Here is an 11,227-nt window from a genome sequence, read left to right as displayed (position 1 = left end):
TCGCAGCCCGGCTAGCTCAGTCGGTAGAGCATGAGACTCTTAATCTCAGGGTCGTGGGTTCGAGCCCCACGTTGGGCGCAGTTTTTATTTTTCCTTCTCTTCATTAGTCAGTCGTGACGGAATTGACTGGTTGAGACGACAGCTTACAAACAGCTACCAGGATAAAAAAATATGCAACTATACACCAATCATTGTTTAAGTCCATAGCATGGTTGGCCAGACAGCAATAGTGAAACTTCTCTTTTTAAATATAATAGTAATTATTAATACATTTGTTGGATTCCCACTTATGTGTACCACCACACAGGCTCTGAAGTTTTAATCCAATTCAAAATGAGATGTTTCCATTATTTTATACAATCACAACCTTTAATCTAGTTTTTGCATCGCAGATATTTTCCAGTTTAAACCAGATGTAAACATAAACTATATAAGACATTCCTTCTGACTATTTAACATTAATCGTACTAAAACTTTCTTGTTTTAGGTCAGGGCACATTACTAAAAGGATTCCCTTTTTATAAATTACCAAAATAATTTAATAATAGTTTGATTTGAATGTGCTCTCTTTGTACTAACAACCCAGTTCTGAATCCTAAGTAAAGAACCTCCAGACATCCAAATCCAGAGCATGTGAGAATGTGTGTCTTTCCTTAAATATTAATTGTAAATTTTATAAGAAATCCCCTCTTCTTCTTTTTGTGCGGAGTTGCTAAGAACTCAATGGGTAGGCGTAACATTTCTTCATAACTCATTTTATTCCGACAACCCATGAAGCTTTTCTAACATTTATAGTAGCTACTGGTAACCAGCTACACTTATAAACGTACCTTAAAGTAACCAAAATTAAAATCCTGTTTAAGCGGCGGAGGGGAAAGTGTGCTGGCGTGCTGGTAAAGCTCCGCAAAAGAGGACTTCGCACACCACTGCCTTCAATCCACCTGGCAAATGTCCGCTCTCTCAACAACAAGATGGACGAGCTGCTTCTTCTCACCGGTAAAAACACGGACCTCCGCGGATTAGCGGTTCTCTGCTTCACCGAGACATGGCTGAGTGAAAACATCCTGGACCGCGCACTGCTGATGCCGGACTTCCAGCTGCTCAGAGCGGATCGCAGCGCGGAGCTATCGGGGAAGAGGCGAGGAGGCGGAATCTGCTTTTATATAAATGAAGGTTGGTGCAGAGACGTAAAAGTGCTGGGAAAAACATGTAGCCCGGATCTGGAGTCATTTTCCATAATCTGTAAACTGTTTTATTCACAGAGAGAATTTTCCTCGTTTATAATAATCGGCTCATATTTTCCACTGCATGGCTGCACTTCTGCCGCGGAAAAACATCTCGCTGAGCTGATTACAGACTTGGAGAAAAAACACACGAAAAAACACACGGACTCTTTCATCATAATACTGGGAGATTTTAACAGAGAAAACCTCTCCAATGAACTCCCCAAATACAGACAGCATATTAAGTGTCCCACCAGAGACAAAAACACACTGGACCATTGTTACACAGCTTTAAAGGACTCATATCATGCTGTTACCAGGGCTGCTCTGGGTTTTTCGGATCATTCTCTTATCCACCTCATCCCAACCTAAAGACAGAGACTAAGAGCTTCCAAACCCAAGGTTCACACTGTTAAGAAGTGGACTGAGGAATCAAAGCAGATGCTACAGTCCTGCTTTGAATGCACAGACTGGACTGTTTTTGAAACTTCAGCCACTGACTTAAACCAACTAACTGATGTGGTGACATCATACATCAGTTTCTGTGAGGACATGTGTACACATGCAGACCAAGACCTTCTGCACCTTTGGGAACAATAAGCCACGGTTTACTCCACACCTCGGGAATCTGCGCAGGGAAAAGGAAGAAGCTCACAGCAGTGGAGATTGGGCGCGGTACAGGCAGACCAGGAACAGACTAACAAAAGAGATCAAAGCAGCTAAGAGAAGCTACAGTGAGAAGCTGAAGAACAGCCTTTCTACTGGTGACACTTACTTCAGCTGTATAGACTGGTCTGAGAAACCTGACTGCCTACAAGAGCCCCCCCACCCATCGTGAACAGAGTCGTCTCCTGGCCAACTGTCTGAATGGCTTCTACTGCAGACATGACAGGAAGCCGTTCACGCCTCAAATCATCTCCTCCACATCCCATTCAGGAACAAGTTCTTCCCACAAAGCTACCAACCCCCTACCTTCAGATCCTCTGCCTGCACGAAAGATCTCCGACGAAGATGTCAACAGGCTCTTTCAGCGCATGAAAACAAAGAAAGCTGGAGGACCTGATAACGTCTCCCCATCATGTCTGAAAGCCTGCGCACATCAACTCGCTCCGCTCTTCACAAGGATCTTCAACAAGTCACAGGAGAAATGTGAGGTCCCCTCCTGCCTCAAACGATCCACCATCATCCCGGTTCCCAAGAAACCCACCATCGTAGGATTAAATGACTACAGACCTGTAGCCCTGACGTCTGTGGTCATGAAATCCTTTGAGCGGCTGGTGTTGAAGCACCTGAAATACATCACAGGCCCCCTGCTGGACCCCCTGCAGTTTGCTTACCGAGCAAACAGGTCGGCAGATGATGCTGTTAACTTAGGTCTACACTTCATCCTGCAACACCTCGACCACCCAGGGACGTACGCCAGGATCCTGTTTGTAGACTTCAGCTCGGCCTTCAACACCATCATACCAGACATCCTCCACCAGAAGCTCACACAGCTCAACGTCCCATTCTCCACCTGTCAGTGGATAAACAGCTTCCTGATGGACCGACAGCAGCAGGTGAGACTGGGGAGCATCTTCTCCTGATCCAGATCAATAAGTACTGGTGCCCCCCAGGGGTGTGTTCTATCCCCACTCCTCTTCTCTCTGTACACAAATGACTGCACCTCATCGGACTCGTCCGTGAAACTCCTTAAGTTTGCAGACAACACCACTGTCATTGGACTGGTCCAGGACGGTGATGAGTCTGCATACAGACAGCAAGTGAATCGGCTGGTACACTGGTGCGGTCAGAACTACCTTGAACTCAACCCACTCAAGACTGTGGAAATGGTGGTGGACTTTCAGAGAACACCACCCCCATACACCCCCCTCACCATCCTCAACAACACTGTATCGGCCACTTCAGGTTCTTAGGAACCACCATCTCTGAGGACCTGAGATGGTCTTCACACATAGACGCTGTTCAAAAGAAGGCCCGGCAGAGACTGTACTTCCTGCGGCAACTCGAGAATTTCAACCTTCCACAGGAGCTGCTGGTCATCTTCTACACTGCCATCATTCAGTCTGTCCTGTCTTCATCCAGCTCAGTGTGGTTTGGCTCATCAACAAAACAGGACAGGTCCAGACTGCAACGAATAATCAGGACTGCAGAGAGAATAATCAGAGCTGACCTTCCCTCCATCCAGGACTTATACAGGTCTAGGGTCAGGAAAAGAGCTGCTAAAATCTCTGCAGACCCCACACACCCTGCACATAAACTGTTTAGAGTTTTACCTTCAGGCCGCCGCTACAGAACATTGTTCGCCAAAACCAGCCGCCACAGAGACAGTTTCTTCCCCCAGGCTGTTTCTCTGTTGAACATTCAATAGAGTACAGAACAACAGCATACAGATGTTGCAAATGCACCTTTTTATTATATATGTGTATATTGTACATTGTATATATGTATATTCTGTAATGCAAAAATAAAACCAAAGAGCAAAGTGTACCGGAGTCAAATTCCTTGTTTGTATGTACGAACTTGGCAATAAAGCTGATTCTGATTCTGATTCTGATAGCGGGCCATGGGGAAGCTGGTGCCTATCTCCAGCAGTCTATGGGAGGGAGGTGGCGTACACCCTGGACAGGTCCCCAGTATAATAAAGTTTTTTTAGATTAACTAAATGAAAATAATAAGAAATCATTCAATGTTGAGGAGAAAATAATGCAAACCATTTATTTATTTTCTGTACCCGCTTTGTCATTGCTGGGCTAGTGCCTGGTTTTAGTGGTCAGTGGGTGACAAAATATTCAATCAGAGTCAACTGATGAAATAATTGGCCCAAAATGTCACAATCAGTACTTTGTTGCAGCTCCTCTGGCTTTTCTAACAGTTTGACATCTAGAAAACATGGACTTCACTCATTCTTTTAAATTCCTACCATGTGAGGAGGCAAAATGTTCGGAGTTCTCTAACTTTTTAGAACAAATACCAACTTATTTAGCACGAATCTTTACAAGTATTTAATGTACTTTCACTGCATTTTAAAACAGTATGAAAACAGGAGTTGGACTTTTCCATATTTATTCTGCTTTTCTACAAAAGAATGAAACAAAAAAGCATTTTAATCGATTATCACAGCATGTTTTAAATAAGATTTTCTAAGTTCCAAGCTGGAAAAATAAGCAGTGGGCAACCAATAAAGTCAGAATTCCAAGAGGTAAAGAAGGATTTTCAGACCAACCCTAACTAAAAATAGGGCTGCTGTGTGTTTGAAATCTTGTTATAGCTGCTGTAATAAATGAGCTGTTTACACTTCTTGCAATGTGCATCTCATTAAAGGTTCACACATGGAACAGCGATCTAAACTATAGCTAATTTGATTCATATTTACCTTGTAAATACTTTACTACAGTGTATGCATGCAGGGGCGTGATCATATGTCTGTTTTTTATTTGTTTTAATTTATTTATTGATATAGTGATCAATTTTTGCTCAGCTGTAGTAGGATGACATCATCATATCACCTTTTTATTTTACAGTCTCCCTGTAAGGCAATCTAACACTGTTTCTTATTGCTAATGAGGCAAACAGTGATACAGTTAATCAGCAGTGCAATAATGCAACACATGGCTGCTTGTTAAAACCCGATTATGACTTACCATGTGTTGTAAAGAATGTTAGCATTGGTGAAAACAGCAGTGCTGCACAGCATCTGGGGACTCAGCTATAACATGCTGAAACATCATTGTGTGTATTTGATTTTTCTCCTTAGCACAGGCTAACTTCACTCTGCATATGACTGTGTTGGAGCATTTGTCACAGTCTTGATTTACTTGCTTGTTTCCTGATAAGCCTGCACTGTCACACTTATGCACATAACGCAACAACATTTTCTACCCATTCTAATTAAATGTTTCTGCAGAAGTACCTTTCGTGCACAGTATGTTGAGTAAAACCAGGACCGGTTTTAGGCATGTATATACGAGGGGGCAGACAGAAATGTGAAGGGGGCATCATGCGTGCACATTATGTTCCAGCATGTTTAATGTTGTTTTTGATCAGTGTTTTTTCTTTATGGAATCGGGGTAAACTGTGTAGTGATGTGAAATTTGTCAGACTGGACTGGTTTCCCCCAAGTTGGGCTTCTTTTGAACATGTTTGGCTGGAAAAAAAATAGCTTCGGGCGGGATGTTATAGAGGGTTTAGAGGGTTTTTAGTAATTATTCATGAGAAACTTCAATGAAAATAGAATGTGTGGCAGAAAAGTAAAAACCTACACATCTCAAAATCTCAAAATGTTGAGTCTTTTTACTCATATCAATAGTTCATTTATTTTGAAAAAGAGAATCTGTTGAACTTGACATCATCAATCACTGATGGTCATTGGTTAATCAACTATCACTGTGAAATTATTTTGGTCAGTTGTAAACTCTCAATATGCTGTTCAGAGTTCATCTAATATACACTGAGGTGCAGCCTTAAAAGGGGGAAATACAAAAGATATCCAAAAAGCTAAAACCAGACCAGCACCATATGCCAAATCTATCTGGTGCTGGTCAAAACATGCACAGACATTTTTGGAAGCAGGTGCTCAAGCCAAGAAAAGGGCACCCATTGGCAAATTTATTTATAAAATTCAGATTAAAAAACAGAATGTATTTATGCGGTTTTAACCTTTTTTTCTTGGCATCATGCTGCAAAATCTGTAAATGAAATAAGTCAATGTTCTGCTATGCATCGTCATCAAAAGAGACTCATTGAATCAGCTGAGAAAACAGTATACATTTTTTAACTGTTTTATGACAGAGTTGAAACATTACACTAATAATAAACCATTACCAATATCGATATAACTCACCACACTGTCGTGTAGCTCAACATAAGACCTGCCTTTCATTTCAAATCACCAACTTACTTTAGGTAGTTAATGTTAACACTGAGTCTATTATTAAGCTAATCAAACAGACAGCTCAGTAACATTTTCTTATCTAAGCATCTTTTTTGTTTGCGGCTCTATATCATAGAGCATTATATTTAGCCTTCAACATATATCAGCCTGTATTGTTAACCACCAAGCAAAATGATTCCTCAACTGTTGAAGTAGAAATGTTTGCATGGAAAGAGCTCCTTGAGCAAAAGTGACTCACAGAATAGAGTTTCGGCCAGCATGCTGTTATCATAAAATACTGTATGTTTGTTTCTATTTTTAACGCTTTATTGTGGGAGTTACAAGACATTCAAAAAAATGATTGTGGTCATGCTTTTTTTTTTTCTTCTTCAGATTTTAACATCAAAATAATTGCCCCTGCGTAAAGCCGACCTGGAATAAAACACAATCTTAATACACCTAACGTATTTCATTGGGTTTTTATGCGATAGACCAACACAATGTAGTCAAGAACTGTGCAGGGATGGATAAAGCTGTGGAAACGTTTAAAACAAGGTTAGGTTATAAAACAACATCTCAAGCTTTGAACATCTCTCTGCCCACTGTTAAGTCCATGTTTTGAAAGCAGACTATTGCACAGCTTCAAACCTACCATCACATGCCTGTCCACCTTTACTGACAGGGAGAGAATTAATCATTGAACATGCAAGGTAACTCTGGAGGAACTGCAGAGATTTACAGCTCGGGTGGGTGAGTCTGTCAACAGGACTATGGTCTTTGTGGAAGAGTGACAGGAAGAAAACAATTTTCTCAGAAATGCAGTTTCAATGCATTCTGTGAAGATTTGACAAAATAAAAAAAAACGTTAAGGTATCTACAAGCTTGGAGTGTGTGTTTGTGTTTCAGCCCAGCATAATGGATGCAGTCTTGGAATCTGCAACTCTCCGGCTGTTATCACGACTCAGATTGGAGCCTCAACAAAGAGTCTTTGTATGTCAGTCCGAGTCTCTGCTGTTTCACATGCATACATGTATTTGTACACGCACAGACAAAAAAAAGGATCTCACAGCACACAGGCACTGGTTTAATCTATTATTATCCGTGTTGGCACTGCTTTTCTGAAAGATCCTCCGTGTGAGAGAGTTTGTCACCATAGTGAAAAGTGGAGCTTTCAGAATTAAAGTCATTTCGAGTGTTTTGTGTCATTGTGTTAATAATGCGCCTTGCTGAAAATGTAATCAAATGTTTCTATATTTGCAGTAAGAGAAAATATATGCTTTAAAACTTTACTTGAATAAAGACGGATTCATGTTGTCAGCTTTTGACAGCATCTTAAAGACAGGTGGAGTTCATTGTAGTGTTGTCTTACCTCCATTATTTCCATGGAAAGGTCTGCAGCTCTTGTTGTTTTGTATCAGAATAACGACCTATGCTGGAAATTGCTGCTGCTAAGAATACTGCACCTGAAAGAACAGTTTCCAAGGCGAGAGGTTCAGTTGCAGCAAAGAAGGCTTTAGGACAGGGGTGTCCCAAGTGTGGCCTGTGGGCCATTTGTGGTCATTGGAAGGATTTTGTGTCCCCTCCACACCCCAATTTAAGGATGGTGCAAATTTGGCCCTCCAACACAGCCATTAGGTTCGAGTAAGTAAACAATAAATTTAAAGTTGTGCACAAATCATTTAAGTTGTATGCTGTATGAACAATCCACCCTAAATAAGACCTTAAGAAAGAAAGACATTGATGAAGTTACAGCTTTAACCGCCTAATGATACTCTGAACATCCAGTCTCAATATATATCCACATCTAGTTCGAGAATCATTTGGATAGATTTGAGGCCAATATAAGAACAAAATAATTTAGTTAGTTTTATTTAATGTCCCACCATCTGCTTCTGTCCCCTTCGGTCAAGGTTTAGCTGAAAAAGTAAGAGGTGGAGCGTGGAAGATTGTTACCCAGTAATTTCAGTATCCTCACAGATGCATATCGGAAAAGGAAGACACTATCTCTACCTACACCATCTCTTTCAAGCCTCATAGTGTCAGCAGCTCAGTTTCCATTTTTGCTGTCAGTGACTCTACTGACATGTTATTAACATTCTCATCATTGCACTTTCTGCTGCTTTCCACACTTACTGTGAAACCACTGAAAAAAAAGAGGAAAAAACCAGACTAAACGGATAATAAGCTCTGCTTGTTTCACTCAATTTATGCTGGTATCACGAACCTGCCAGTCTGGACCACAACAGGGAGTGAAAATGTCCACTGGTTTGCATTTGCACGCCGATAATGTGCTTTACACCCAAAGCAAAAATCCTTCTGCTGGATGGAATATATTTTAGCATTGTAACAAAAATAATGTGCAGGTTTTCAGGTTTCAAACTTGAAGGGCTTGGACAGAAGGTGATGTAAGGTGAGATAAAGGAACTTTTGCACCTCACATGGCTGCTATTAATTCTCTCATAGCTCTAGTTATAATGAAACATTTCACAAATGCCTGCCATTTATATTAAACTGGATAAAACAAACATTGGGCAGAAAAGATTACCTCAATTGTCATCAGTCTAATAGACTGGTTGGTGTATGAAACAACAAACACAGGAGCTCTAGCTGCCTTTTGTTCAAGCACTTAGGATTTTTCTTATGATGCTTTTGGAGAGGTTTTGTCATCTCTCTGTGGTGAGAATGAATGACAACAAAGACTATTAGATGGAGTGCAAAATCAACCTTCAACATTTGTGTGAGAAGAATTTTTGTTGATGATATACACTACTCTAGGGTTCGAGGCCTCAGTTCTATAGTTTTACAGATCTGGACATAACTGAAACTATCCGGTATTTACCAGCTTCTAAAATGACTTAAATCCAGTCTCAAGTATATATAAATATGCAATAGAATGCATCATTTCATCCAAATACTTTTGGAGTATTATTTTAACTGAAAAAGAATGTGAATAAGAATACAAGTTTCTGCTTAGTTTTTCTGTCAGGTGTAACTTGCACCACTTGCTCCTTTTCCATAGAAATAAGTCTGCAAGTAGAAAGAAAAAAAGAAGAAAAAAGGGAAAAGCTGTATTCCCTGTTTTAAATGATTGGAAAAGATAAGACACTTAAGATTAAGCTTTTCTCCTTTATTCGTATCTGTTCTTATTTTAAATATATTACACAAAATGATTGTGTATTTGTCATTTCTTTAATGTTATTAGGATAACAGCACTGTAAATTAATCATCAAACACAGACCCCATATCACCTTAACTGTCTCCTTTCAAAGCAGAGAAGCAACAGCTCTACTTCGAGCTTCCCCAGGATGACAAAGCTCCTCACGCTGTCTCTAAGGATAAGTCCAGCCACTCAACAAAGGAAGCTAATTTACTCTGCTTGCATCCTGGAGCTTCTTCTTTTAGGGATGATCCATATCTCATAACCGTAGGTGAGAGAAATGTTGACAGGTCGGTTAATCAAGAGCCTATATTTTTCCTCACCATTTTTCCTACCTTCACTCATAAACAATACACTGAGATTTCTCCGCTTGAGGCAAAAACTGACCCCTACTTTGAGAGAGCAGTTTACCATCTTTAGTTTAGAGGAACTGACTCTCATTCCACCTACTTCTCTCTCTGCTGCAAACTGCCCCAGTGCCCAGTGAGGATCGTGGCTTAAAGAAGCTAGCAGAATGACACCCTCTGCTAAAAGCAAAGATGAGACCCTGAGGTACACAAACAAGACCACCTGTGCTATTCTGTGCATGAACATCAACAATCTGGAGCCCTGGCCAAAACAAGTGAAGGTTTGTACCAAGAATGCAACACAGCTCTTGCTTTGTTTATAAAAGGACCAGATAGCCCATTAAAACATCCCTGGGCAACCTCCACAAAATGCCTTGAGGAACCAAGGGTGGAACTTCCATGTTATTGTTGGGGCTGACAATAAACAGAGAGATTTCTCAAGAGCAATTTTTTGGGGAGACACCAGATGTACAGGAAAATGTACTGTTGTAAAATGTAAATATGGAACCTTATCAGTACTGCATTCAGTATACTTAATAATTAGTAATTAGCTTAGATGAAATGGCAATACCAAATGTACATAATCATATTTATAGCCATTTTAATTATTACAATACACCACTCAAAAAACTGCAAATCACCAGAGGCTAATTATTACCTTCTGAATCAGAATTAGCAAATATCCAAACAAGTTATTCAGCCATAGTCAAAAATTGTTTGGACATTTTGTGTGTTTTTGCTTTTTTTTTTGCTCTCTTTCTTTCTCTACCCGCTGTCGCTTGCTCTGCTCTTTCCTTTCTCTCCTTTCAGTTTCAGCTTTCTTACACCGAGCTCGGCCCCTCCATCCCTCCATCCAACCCTTCTGACTCAAACTCTTCTCAGAAACTCAAGACACTTTGAAAAGGTTTCACTTAGAAGGTTAAATATTATAGAAATATTGTTATTTTCAACAAAAAGCTCAAATATAAAAGAAAAAGTTGCAGGTTTTGCTAGTTTTGATTTTTATGGCATTACACAGCAGTCTGTCACGAGACTCAATCGAAGTAATGAGGTGAATAAAATGAGGTCAGATGTTAATGCGTTTCATTCTATTGAGAAGTGGAAGTAAAGGCAATATCTGACATGTCCTTTGTTTTACTTACCGGAGGTCAGTCATCTGTGCTTTAAAAGTTAATTTATTTCACTAACTCAACTCATTAAGTAAAACACGTTACATAGTCTATTTACGCAAAAACCCGATGTTTTAAAGCCTCTATTTCCGTTAATTATGATGATTTCCCACTTACAGCTAAAGAAAACAAGTCATTTAAGATTAGAATATTACATCAGAACAATAAAAAAACATTTTTAATGCAGAAACATGGGCTTAATGAAAAGTATGTTTAATACCTGCTTATGGGTTGTTATTTTAGAAAGGTCCATTTAATCTGACAAGATATTGTTATTTATTGAATATGACTGTAGACACAAATACTCTGCTTCTCAGATGGCACTGCTGTGTATGTTTGTGGACAATGGACCAAACCATTCATCAACTCTGACCAGCTGGGTATAAATGCATCATTTTGCCAAGATAACTGGCCTTTTTTGTTTTTATATTGTTTAAAAAATATTGGGTCCTCAAATG

General features: G+C 39.9%; 1 non-coding gene across 1 annotated transcript; it reads left to right on the top strand.

Annotated features, from left to right (window-relative positions):
- Positions 1-5: 5 nt before the first annotated feature.
- On the top strand, positions 6-78 carry trnak-cuu. The gene has a single exon. It is a non-coding gene; the product is annotated as a tRNA-Lys (tRNA).
- The last annotated feature ends 11,149 nt before the right edge of the window (positions 79-11,227 follow it).

This window comes from Girardinichthys multiradiatus, chromosome 15 (assembly GCF_021462225.1).
Source record: "Girardinichthys multiradiatus isolate DD_20200921_A chromosome 15, DD_fGirMul_XY1, whole genome shotgun sequence".
Taxonomy (NCBI): domain Eukaryota; kingdom Metazoa; phylum Chordata; class Actinopteri; order Cyprinodontiformes; family Goodeidae; genus Girardinichthys; species Girardinichthys multiradiatus.
This window is presented reverse-complemented; position numbering and strand designations above follow the sequence as displayed.